This window comes from Sciurus vulgaris (assembly GCF_902686455.1).
Source record: "Sciurus vulgaris genome assembly, chromosome: 3".
Classification (NCBI taxonomy): Eukaryota; Metazoa; Chordata; class Mammalia; order Rodentia; family Sciuridae; genus Sciurus; species Sciurus vulgaris.
In genome coordinates, this window is record NC_136463.1 from 39026182 (window position 1) to 39039573 (window position 13392).

The 13392-nt window shown below is 38.3% G+C and overlaps 1 protein-coding gene across 5 annotated transcripts in view; it reads right to left on the reverse strand.

Moving 5' to 3' along the window:
* Positions 1-13392, reverse strand: part of AP2B1 (adaptor related protein complex 2 subunit beta 1) — a 114160-nt gene that overhangs the window by 16549 nt on the left and 84219 nt on the right. The window lies entirely within an intron of this gene.

Genomic DNA, 13392 nt, shown 5'->3' on the forward strand with positions numbered 1-13392 from the left:
GGACTCTTCTGACAAAGAGATGAAAACCAGGAACCCCCTTGCTGAAAAATGCACATGCAACATTTTGACATTCAACTGCAGGAGTTTCAAGACACCCTGAAGACTACCCCCGGACTTCTGCTCTAGAGTAATTCTCTGAGAAGTGGGAACACCCTACTGGAGGCAGCAGAGACAGGTGTTCAGAGTACAGTCTGGGAGTCAGAACAGCTGATTTCAAATTCTGATTCCAACAGTGCTAGCTGTCTGATCTTGGGCAAGGAGTACTCATATAGGTTTTTGTCTATAAAAGGGAGATCACAATGGTACTCAATTCATGGAGTTGTGATGAGGATAATGAGCTAATATTTGCACAGCATACAGAACATGCCTACCTCCCAGTATTATAACAAGTTTTGTTGTTGTTGTTTTTTTGGTGCTGGGGATTGAACCCAGGGTGTTGTGCATGCAAGGCAAGCACTCTAACCACTGAGTTATATCCCCAGCCCTTTAACAAGTATTTGATAGAGAAAAACTTATGCTTTCACCATCTCCTGTTTTACCTTTTTACTGAGAATTTTTCAAAATTAAGGATAACCATATTCGATTTATCTGAAATCTTATGCTGAAATGTAGTACAACCATTATGCAAGAAAAAGATTAGAAAATCAGAATTGGAGAATTGTTAGCTTAATGATTCTTCTTGTTACTGTGCCTTGAGAAAATATCATCTTTTAGGATCTCCTGCATAGGTCGGTCGCTCACTGTAGAAACATTTCAGCTCTTTTACTTTAGCTTTCCAGATCTGTATTTCGCAGCTTTCAAGCTTTTATCCTTGCCTAGGATGGTGTTCATTTCAAGAATATATGGCTCTCCTGAATCTGACCTAAAACTCACAGCTCTGTGCCTTTTTACATGTTGTTCTTTCTGCTTTTAATATATTCTCCTTAAGCTTCAACTGTCTGGAGAATATCAATTTAACCTTAAGATTCAATTCAGTCTTGAAAATTCTCAGAAAGCTCAAAACCTTCATCACAGCAACCAGTACATACACTTCTATTATAGCATAAAGTAATTGTTTTTATCAGGCTCACTCACATTACAATGAACTCTGTAAGTGCTGGAGCTGGCTTTCATTTTCACCAACATACTGCCTGGTGCAAGAAACATTCGGTGCATGAAATTAAGGGAAAGACTGTCAGCAAATGGAATGAAACTCTGGTCTCTCAACTTTTTCCCTGCCCCTACCCTCATTGATATGCACAACATAATCCCACCAGTAACACTGCTCATTAGGCACATGGACTTTCAGTGAGGCAGGGGTAGGCGAATGGTTCTTTCAGTGAGGTAGGTGAGGTGGTGGTTCTTTTGGTTTCGAATTACTAAGCTAAAATAATATCTACACATTAAGAAAGAAGAACATAAGTAGTGGATCATAACCAAAGAATGCTAGATTCTCCAAGGATATGCCAATCATTATTTGGGTGTTTAGGCAAAAAAAGACCAAGGGAAAAACATAGTATGAAGCCAGTTCAATTCCAATCCTGATGTCAACTACTCTTATTAAACAGAACAGAATCAATCCTTAAAGAGGGAAAGAGGGAGGGTGAGAGAGGGAGAGAGACCCAGGAGGAGAAAAGGAGAGGGAGGAGGGAGAGAGGGAAGAGAGGAAAAGAAATTAAGGGAACTGTTTTCTTATTCTAAAATTCACTATCCCAACAGGTTCAGAATATATTGGAAGATACAGCACAGACATGCTGGAGAACTACTTCCATGAGCTTTAACATTATGCCTAGTTTGCCTATGGGAAATCAATGATCACATATACTCCAACTGCTTATTTATATCTTCTCTTTGCTAACTTACAGATATCCCAAAAGGAATATGTCTAAAACCAAACTCTTGACCTCCCCTCCCCAACCCCAAGTAGAACCTCCTGCTGTCTTTCAAACTCAGTAAATGGAATACTGCAAAGCTTTAGTGTCTTCCTACCTCTGCATTTGTCTCTACCCATCCCCTGCAACTCCTACTTCACAAACCCTGGCTTCCCCAGGCTGTTCTCCACACAGCACACACAGTGATCTTAAAATATAGGTCAGCTCATAAATACTCCTTGGTTCAAGCCTCCACTGACTTCCCATCTCAGTATAAAATCACAGTAAACAATTGCCTATAATCTGACCATTACCTCTGATGTCATGTGTTGCTCCACTCAGTCTCAGGAGTCTGCTGCTCTTTCTTGCACATAAAAGGCATGCTCCTACTTCATGGCTTTTTGTATTTTGCTGTTTTTTTTCTATCTGGAATGTTCTTCCTCCAGAAATCTACATGGCTCACTCCCTGCCTCCTTCAGATCTTTGCATTAATGATCTTCCATGACCAATGTATTTATAAGATTGCATCACTTAACCTCCAACCCTAGAAGTTCATACCTCAATTTTTGTCTCCCACATCATCCTCATAACCATCCAATGTACTTTTTTTGTTTGTTTGTTTGTTTACTGCTTGTCCTGATGCAACATATATCACTTCCAACCAAGTACAAATTCTAAAAAGGAAGGGATTTCTGTTTACCACAGGATTCTCAGTTTCTAGAACAGTGACTAGCAGGGATTAAGTACTGAATATGATCATAAAGGGTTTTTAGACAAGATATGAACTTAGTTTAAAGGTTCCAAAGGGATAGCACTTTTCATTTTTTTAGTGTTCTTCCCTTCCCTTAACAGAAGAGGAAATGTGGATACACTGGGAGGAAGTGTTGAGGTGGCTTGGGAGGGACGAGCATCAGGATTAGGGGCTTAACACAAAGTAACCTATCATAAAAACAAAGTTTTTTTGAAGTTCCATAAAGTAAATTGTCATGAATCTATGTATGTTTTTAAAATGTGTTTCTCCCTTTACCTCTGAGTAAAACTGATGCTCCAGGAAAATGGGCCTTTGTGTACTCTTTAGCTTCAAGAGTCCTTAGCATGGTGGGTCATGACCAACCAGTGGTTCTTATAATTAAGTGGGTTAAAATTGGCAGAAACAAACATACAGAACAGAAAAAGACGTGCATCTCTTAAGCAGTAATATTTCCTGTTTTGTATTTGTGCATGTATGCACAAAATGTAAAATGTATCTGTTACTGGAAGCTGAAGTTTAAAAAGCATAAAAGCCACAATATTCACAAACCAAATTAAAAGTAGGGAAGAAAGAGGTTCAATGAGCAAAAGAACAGAAATGCACACCTCAGTTTCCACCGAGGGTGCCCAAAGCAGACCATGGATGGTACCAAAAAGATGATCACCAAATCCTCTGTTCCTCTAGTATGTCATGTGTAACATGTGACCAAAACAATATTAACTTGCTTCTCAGAGACAATAATAGGAAGAACAAATAGAAATGATTAGAAGGCATTTTGAGACACAAAAGTGGGCTATAAATGCTTAATAATAATAATGTTTTTAAAAAGTTACTTTCAGTGGCTGCTGAGTAAAGAGCAGCCTGTCAGTTTCAGCCTGCAACCAGCAATTAGTTTCTTTCCATAGTAGAGGAAGCCTGCTGCAGGAGCTGCAGCCTCTTCTGGGGGCACAGCTGGAGATGAGCAGGCTAAATTAATATTCTAACCTTGCTTCATGTACTCAAAAGTACTACAACAAGGTATGAGACGAACTCAGTCTCAACTCTGAAAAATAAGACCTCTTAGCACACCTCTCACTGCAGGTAACCAAAGGAGGCACCACAAGAAACACCCAGTCCAGCAAGACAGGGCTCTCCTTGAGATCCTATCATCTACTCTTCCATGACGTCACTTGTGACCTTTCCAAGTCTCTGAAGAATATTTTTTTTCTATTATTCCTTCTCTCCATTTAGCTTTTGGAAAGATTATTTGCAGGCTGGTCCAAGTTAGGACCAGGCAGTGACGCCAACCATCCCCAGTTCTCTGAGGAATGATGATTCAGATATGTTTTTTAAGCACCACACAACCTAGTCAACAGATCCTAGGGGAATGGTTCTGAGTGACAGGTTTTTAATGGCACTGAGTCCAACTAAGTGATATATGTCAGCTGAGATTAAAGGAGAAGTGGCCCTTCTACTAGCTACTGGAGTTAAATTGACCTATACTTCTGCAAACCTAGAAAAATGTCTTCCATCTAAAGTTTAACATCATCTTCCATTTCAAACCCTATCAATGAATATATTAACTGACAATTCTCAGAGATATCCTGACAAAACAGAGAGGTCTATCTACAACATTTGACTATATCTGAGTAGAGTTTAAAAATATAGCAGAAATAGTCATGAAACCCTCCAAAGAAAATGTTGATTTATTTTCCTTCTGATGCTTATTAAGTTTTAACCTGAATAGCATCTTTAGTTCAACTCTGAGGCTAAAATTCAAACAAGAATTCTCTTTCTATAACTTTTTATAGTTCACCCAATAGATCAAGTAGATTACAAGACAGCCAAACAGCCCTCAAACAGTATCAACCTGCTGTTCATTCCAACTAAAAGCCAGACCTGTTCCTAGGACATGTTAAGACCCTGTTTGCTATTAAGAGCGTGTGGACAGAGGAACCCTTTATAGGGAAAAATTGACAGGTTCCTCTTCTTTCGATAGAAGCAGTGGTTCTGTGTCCCGAGGATGACAGTCCCTGTGGGGCAATCACGTGCACTTCAACATTTCAAGTTTCCATATTTAAAGCTTTCGGAACCAGAAAGGAAAGCCTTGAATGGGCCTCCAGATGATCTCTAAAACTCTTAAATCCTCTGGCAGCACATATAATTATTGGGTTTTAAAAATACAATGAACAAAAAACAACTTTAAAAAATAAAAATATAGTGAGATCTTAAGATCCAATTTCCTGACCAGGTGTGGTGTGGCACACCTGTGATCCCAGTGGCTTCAGAGGCTGAGACAGGAGGATCAGGAGTTCAGAGCCAGCCTCAGCAACTCAGTGAGACCCTGTCTCCAAATGAAATATAAAAAGGGTTGGGGATGTGGCTTAGTGATTAAGCACCCCTGGGTTCAATTTCCAGTACCAAAGAAGAAGAAGAAAAAAAGCCAGTCTCTTAAGAGTTGTTTTTTGTTTGTTTGTTTTGAGCTACATCATCAGACCTTTTTATTTTTTATTTTGAGAAAAGGGTCTCACTAAGATGCTTAGGTCCTTGCTAGGTTGCTGAGACTGGCCTCAAACTTGTGATGCTCCTGCCTCAGCCTCCCAAGTTGCTGGAATTATAGGCCTGCACCACAGTGCCCAATAAGCAGGCCTTGTTTTCAGAGATGAACAAAACCCAGAGGATATTGAACCTCAAATACTATGACTCCTTCTGTAGTCCTTACTCTGCCATGAGATTTACTTAACAGTCTCAAAACACTCTCAAATAATGCAGATCATGAATTACAATGTATACAGATTAAATTATAGAATACCAAAGAGAAGATTAAGATTTTTAAGTGGCATGGAGAAGCACTGATTGAAGACTTGGACTAAACTGTCAAAATTCTGATTTGGGCAGGAGTAAAATAGAATGATATACTCCGAGGCCGTCCACTGGGAGAAGTCCAAAGCACCGCAGGGTTAGAACAACTGAAATCAAGTTCTGTAACTCTTACAGCAACTGAAACTAAATTCTCAAATACAGCTTTAGAAGCAGCCCACTGGTAGTCATTACCTCTGAACTACAAAAGGTAGGGCTAAATTCACATACTCAAAAGTCCATATACAATCTCTAATTCATGGACAGTCAGGCACAAACTCATTCCCAAAGTAAATTTCAATTTAGGGGAGGGTCTCAACTTTTTTACTCCTTGCCTCTTAATTTATAATCATACCTATTTCCATCAAAAAGAAAAAGCAAAGAAAATCTGTAATTGGGAAATGTTAGACCATTAACTTTTTAAACAAAAGATTATTTTTCTTCTAAAGGCAAAAGTATTACCTTCTGAGTATTATTTGAAAATTTGTTTTCTTAAAGCAAAGAACTGAGCAATGAGACAAAATTAGTATTCATTGGCAAAAGATCACCCTTTTTGCCTTTCCTTTTAAAGTTTGCCTCCTTAAACATACATGTATGTATGCATGTATGTATGTATGTATCTATCTTCTATCAGGTTTATGAAAAAGATGGGTTTCTTTCTGGTCTAACTATAAAAAGGACTTGCCCAGCTCTACTTCCTGTCAGGCATCTAAATGATTTCAGTTTTCCTTGAGGCTCAAGACACTTAATGAGCATCTTTGAACTTCTTCATTTACTTTGAGCATGAGCTCAGGCCATTACTGTAGACCACTATTAGGACCCTGGCTTCTCTGCTTAGAAAACTACTAATGCAGTTTCTCCCAGATTGGTGATATAAGCCTGAGGATCAGGTTGGTGGTATAGAAAGAGTTAAACAACTTCCACAACTCTCACAGGACCATTCCTATGTCACTGGCATAGGTCAAGGGAAAATAATGCCAGGTACGCTGCTTATGTTCCGTTCCAGGAAACTCCCTCATTTTGTGTGTGTGGGGGGGCGGGTACTGTGGATTGAACCTAGTGGGTGCTCTATAATCCCCAGTCCTTTTTTAAATTTTTATTTTGAGACAGGATCTTGATAAATTGCCAATGCTGACTTTGAACTTGTGATCCTCCTTCTTTGGCCTCCGAAGTCACTGGGATTATAGGCATATGCCCCTGTACCCAGCTATCATTCATTTTAAAAATGTTTTATATGTTGGGAAAAATAAACCAGCAACTTACAGCAAGTGCATAAATGACATGACCTATCTCTGCTAAGATATAACCCACCTGTAGTAATACCATATTGACCAACCCTGTGACTATCCAGAAACTTTTATTACGAGCCTTTAGCAGTTCTTCCCATAGGTCTTTCAGCCTGCCTGACTGGTAAACTGCCCAACTTCTAAAAAATTTTTACCTTAAATAGGTTCTGGGAACCCTATCCAAGGAGGAAAACACAAAAACCAATCAAGCAAACAAAAAACCCTGAAGGTACTAACCTCTTTTTTCCCTTTAATGACAACTATGTGTATCTTGCTAAGACTGACTGATATGATCCTGGTTGCAGCACCTGTTGCATCTTAGAATATTATTTATGTTAATATTTGGATGTGGGAAGGAGGGGAATCATGAGCTGTTGTTTGCTGTGTAGGATTCCACTGCTCAAAACACATTTAATACACACTATTGAATCACAAGACAGCGAAGGCAGGATTAATAAACTATCAAGGTAGCCAGCCTGGAGGCTCATGTCTGTAATCCCAGTGGCTTAGCAGGCTGAGGCAGGAGGATCACAAGTTCAAAGCCAGCTTCAGCAACTTAGCGAGGTCCTAAGCAACTCATGAGATCCTGTCTCTAAATAAAATCCAAAAAAGGGCTGGGGATGTGGTTCAGTGGTTAAGTACCCTTGAGTTCAACCTCCAGTACCAAAACAAAACAAAACAAAATAAAACTATCAGGGTGATATTTCATATGTCAGTCTAGTATGTTATGGAAGGCCAACTAGAAACTTAAATAGAAGACAGACATTAGTAATAGCATAAAAACCAAAGATTATCTAGCTGCAAGTTGGAAATCAAAAGGATTTCCATGTGCTGCATGGCATGTTATTCACCCTTATATGTATGAAAGGAGGTTCTATGGTTGTCAAAGTACCTGGACAATGGGCAGGTCACTGAGCGCAGACACTGTCTCTATGTGGTCCAAGGAAGGAGGTCATACACAGAAGGGAGAGAAATTATTGGCAGGTATTAACATAAATGATGGAATTGAGAAACTGTGTTTTCATTCTGAGTATTTGCCCTCAAATTCCTTCAATGGTTCCTGGAAACAAAGGCTGCTACCAAGTCAAGAACCACCCTTTGCTCACATGCTTTTCTAAAACGATTAAGTAACATTTTCTTTAGTCTCCAAACCATAACTGATTATAACTATATTTGCCAGCACCTCCGTTTCTAATTGGTTCTTCTTTTTCTTTTGTTTTTTTTTCTTTCTTTCTTTCTTTTTCTTTTTCTTTTGGTGGGGCTGGGGATTGAACCCAGGGGCCCTGTGCATATGAGGCAGGCACTGTACCATCTGAGCCTAACTGATTTTTCTGTTTAAAATCAGACTGACATCCACACAAATACCTTTAAACTTAGGCTTTCCTGAAGTGGCATAAAAAGGAAAATGAATTCAGATTGAGAACATTTTCATTATAATCCTACTTGATTGGGCTGGGGTTGTGGCTCAGTGGTAGAGTACTTGCCTAGCATGTGTGAGGCAGTGGGTTCAATCCTCAGTACCACATAATCCTATCTGAATTTTTGGTCTTGTGTGCCTTGATTCAAATGGAAACTTGTTCTATAAAAACCTAAAATGTAGAACTAAGATCTACTATAGAAAGAATCTAAAGGAAGACATATTTTAGCTAAAATGAACAACTTCCTAATAGAGTTTTATGAAGATAGAATGGGTCATTTTTTAAAAAATAAACACAATACCTTTATTTTATTTATTTATTTTGTGGTGCTGAGAATCGAACCCAGCACCTCACATGTGCGAGGCAAGCACTCAACCACTGAGCTACAACCCCAGCCCCGAATGGGTCATTTTAGGATAGTAAAACACTGGGAGTATTCATGTAGATGCCAATGTGCCAATCACTGTCAACGTAGGGTAAATTCTATCAGCAATAGATAGGGTTTGAACCAGGAAATATTAAAGGTCATTCTTTCCAACTGTAAGATTTTGTATCTTCATATGTACATGTTCATATGGTACTAAGGATTGAACCCTGAGCCCCATGCATGCTAGGCAAGTACTGTATCACTGGACTACAACCAAAGTCCTCAAAAGTTTCATGAGGACTTTTATGTACAGACCTCATATTATCAAGCCTACATAATCCTTACATAAAAAATATGAGAACATTATTTTCTTGCCTCGTAAAACATGATGCAAAATTTAAGAGTCCATATAAATGAAAGCAGAACAGGACTCTCCAATGGATTTTAATTCAGCTCAGGAAAACCTCAGTGAGTTTTCTTTAACTTGTAATGTATCTTAAGGCTTTGAGTAAAGATTACCAGCAGAATGAAATCATAGAAAGATACCTTTTTCTTAAAAATTCAAATTCCCCTAATACATAAAAAGACCATATGGTTACAGCTATTTCTAATCATGTAACAATCTAGAAACCCAAAATCTGATTCCATTTTTATCAAGTCCTAACGTATGATAAAAAGATGGCTGTTTCATCAATCAAAGACCACAAATCACTTTCATTATTACTATTTTTGATCTACTTTTAAAAATTCATCTATCTTTTGCTCGGGGACCCTAGCATGGGTTTCTGTTTCTTGGGTAATCTTACTTCACAGACCCGCCCTGAACTCACTTTTTTGTGGGGGGTCGGGAATGGAGACTGAGGATTGAAACAGGGGCAGTCTTATCAAGGAGCTACAGTCCCCTACCTCAACATCTTGAATAGCTGGGATTACAGGTATATACCACAACTGGCCAGGTCGGTGGTGGGGATTGAACCCAGGACCTTGTGCATGCAAGGTAAGCTCTCTACCAACTGAGCTATAACCCCAGCTCCATAGGCCCCTTTTTATGAGGAACTAGCTTGGGTGTTTTGAGGACTGAGTTCTGGGTTTCAGAAACAACTGTATCCTGCCATTAAGGGCAAGTTTCTCATCCATCAGACCACCTCTCCTTGCCAGAATCTATCTTATTTTTGCAGGGCTGGGGAGTAAACGCAAGGGCCTCCCTCACACAGAATAGGCAATGCTCTACCACTGAACTACACTTTCCAGCCCAGCTAGAATTTTTGTCTACTTCTTATGTGTGGTCATTCAAGCTGGGCAGTTGCTGTTACTAGGCATATTCCTAAAAGACAGCTTAGATGCTGGGGATACAGCTTAGGGGCAGAGTACTTGTCTATCATGTACAAGGCCACCCCAGTACTAGGGGGAAAGGGAAAGCAGCAGAAGAGCCCAGAAACTGGTAATTGAATGGTGGTCAGAAAGACAATATAAAAATAGATACTTCTTAGTAGAATCCTGGTTATTTTTTTTGGTGGTTGGGGGCAGTACTGGGAACAAAACCTAATGCCTTGTGCACTACATGCTAGGCAAGTACTGTACCACTAAGCTACACCCCCAGCCTAAATCTTGGTTATTTTGGGCGGGGGGGGGGTATCAACAACAGCAATCTAGTAATAAAGGAATGTTTAGTAGTACATAAGATACTAAATTTCTCTGATGAAATTAAAGGACATGTGTGTAGTCCTGATGTGAAATGAAAAATATATCAGACTTGAAGCAGCAGTCGCAGCAAGTAATTTTCTATTTTCTTTGGTGGCAAAATGTTTTAATATTTCATAATTAAGAATTCAATACCTACGTACTGCTTATGGAAAATTTTAGGTTTATAGGATTATGTGCAACACTAGATCTATTTGTCTGACCAGGAAATCTCTGCATTGTTCCTATAATAGCTACCACTTCAAGAACTCAAGTGTACACAAGCAGCACTGTGATGCCACAAAAGCAATCAGAGTGTACAATTGTGGATCTTGGAAGACCAAAGGAAGCTTTAACACTGAACTCGTTTGGACTACACAACAGTCAAGAAAAGTCAGCAAATGCCAGGCTGATTTGCTTCATTTGATGGAAGCTGCTGAAAAGGTCTTCCTCTTGGAAGCATTTACTAGTTTTTCTGGTACAATAGCTACAGCTGTGGGCTTTCTGAGTGTGAATGGACATATGCAAGACATGAAATATAAGGGACAGGCACCATCCGCAACTGACTGTTTCACAGGCTGGGACTGCAACATAGGAGTCACAAGGGACAGAATTTTCTTCTGGGGCCATACATTAGCAAACAACCCTTTTGGCTAACAAAGATCTTAAAGATATGTGTAAATAGGATTGGAAGATTGTATCCTTTGTAGCTAGTGTCTTCAGCACTTTGTCCTAATCATTCAAAGGTTAAATGAACAGAACTGATGATACTGCCTTATTTCAGAAGAGACTTTCTGAGAAAAAAACTGAGATTTTATATCTATTTCTTTTCCCTAATTAACATTTAGCCTCTTACTCAACTGTGTTTATGTGAGGTTGAAAGACAATAAACAGATAAAAAGATTTTTAAACACACACACACACACACACATAGAAAAAAGCCAACAGATAAAAAATATATATATTTTATATATATATTATATATATATTATATATATATATATATAAAGCCAATTCTTTATCCACAGATTCACCTCTAAGGTCCTTTACAAAATACTGTAGAAGGAAGGAAAGAAGAAATAAGAAGGTACTATCAGTCCTCTAGGCAAAGACAGTACACTGAAAACCCCATTCAAATTTCCTTTCTTTTGAAAAAAATTCTGCCATAATTAAAGGAAAATAAAAAAATGTTAAAGCGATAAATTTATAAAAAGAAGTAAAAATCATAGTACTAGAAAACAGGTGGATTAGCAATAATACCTTAGAACTTTCAAAGGTTTAGGATTGGTACCACCTTTGAAATTGTACAGGAGATGGGCATTAAAAGAAAGAAAGATTGGGGCTAGGGATGTACCTTGTCTGGCACATCCAAGGCCCTGGATTTGATCTCTAGCTACCACCCGCTACCAAAAAAAAAAAAAAAAAAAAAAAAAAGGAGGATTAGGATGCTGTTAAAAGTTCTAGATTCCCTACCATTCTATACTGCCAGGCACTGAGTCCCTGTACAAAAATGAAGATTAATTCCTTTACAGAAGACAAAGTATACGGCACTTAGAAGTGAATGCCAGATAAGGTTGAGGGGGTGAGGATGAAGTGAATTTATACAGAGTGGATGCTAAGAGTCTCTAGCTCTCTTTCCTGACTTAGTTCCCAGAAGGCTAGCACAAAGCCTTTATGTTCCAGACAGTGGACTCAAAGATGATTTTTGTTTTACTTGTTTTTTTGGTAACGGGTATTAAATCCAGGGGCACACTGCCACTGAGCTATATACATCTCCAACTCTTTATTTTTTATTTTGAGTCAGGGTCTCACTAAGTTACTGAGGCTGGCCTTAAACTTGTGATCATTCTGCCTTAGCTTCCCAAATTGCTGTATCAGGAAATGGGAATATGGGAAATATGCATGTAGATGATAGCAGTGAGGGGGGAGATGTAGAGTCCTAAACCTGAAGTCCTAATAAAAGCATGTAACTAAGAGATAAAGAGGTAAATGTCAAAAGAATCAACCAAAAAAAGTAAGATTATCTCTGTGGAAGAAGAAATTAGGGTCCTGTTAAGGAAAAAAAGATGGGGACTAGGTTTTTCTTACCTTAGAACTAGTCAACTCTTTAAACTGTGCTTTTGTAATCCTGGCAAGTAGTAACTTCAAAGAAAGATGCTATCAGTGTTCTCAGAAAAGTCTACAGCCCAGTGAGAAAAGAAGCACAGCAGCTATGAAAACTTTACAGCATCTATGCAAAGACCAAGACCACCACTCTTAGGATGAACACAAAACATGTCATAATTCCACATCTTGCAGACAGACTTGAAGCAGCAGTCACTTGCCAGGTGTCAAGTTTGAAGAAGTATATTGGAAAAACATTTCTAAGCAACTAACAGATGAAATGAAAAATAATGACATCAGAGTCATTTAAACTTGTTTAGAGAAAATTCATTTGGACATCTGTTAAGGTTTTTTTTTTTTTATTTAAGTAGAGGAAATCAATTCTTTTTTTAAGGAATATAATTATATGATATAAATAAATTCGAGAGGTTCCCAGTAGGGGAAAGTTAAATTTTACTCTTTATTCTCTATAATATTTATAAATTAAATTTACAAAGGTGTGGGTGTGGTGAACCCAAGCCTCACACACATTAGGCAAGTGCTTTACCCTGAACCATGCCTACAGCCTCACAAAGACTTTTATAACTAACATGAATGAAACAACAAAAAAAAATGTTTATACATTTAAATCTCTACTAGTTGTTTAATTCCTGTCTCTAAAGCATAATCTGCCTTACATTTTAAGAACGAATGGTATCTTTTTAGCCTTATTTAAATGGGTTTTTCAGATCATAAACCAATATGTTGTATAATGAACATTTTTCATAATTATCAGTGCATTAGAGTAGTATATAATGGTGGAATCTGTTATATATTCATATATGCACACAATATAACAATATAATTTGGTCAATATGTCTCCCCTGTATATCCCTTTTCCTTCCCTCTTCCTTCCCCCATCCCTTTCTTCTACTCTTCTGATGGACATTTAAATAAAATTCTTATACTAAGTGTTTTTTTATAGTTTTCACAACTGGGTTTGATTTGTTCTACACACTGATATAAAGTCAGTCAAAAATCACAAAAACCCCATAATCCATTCAAAATTTCATTTTCTCTTCAATCTCCCCCCCCCCCCCCGACAATTTTATGGTATGGA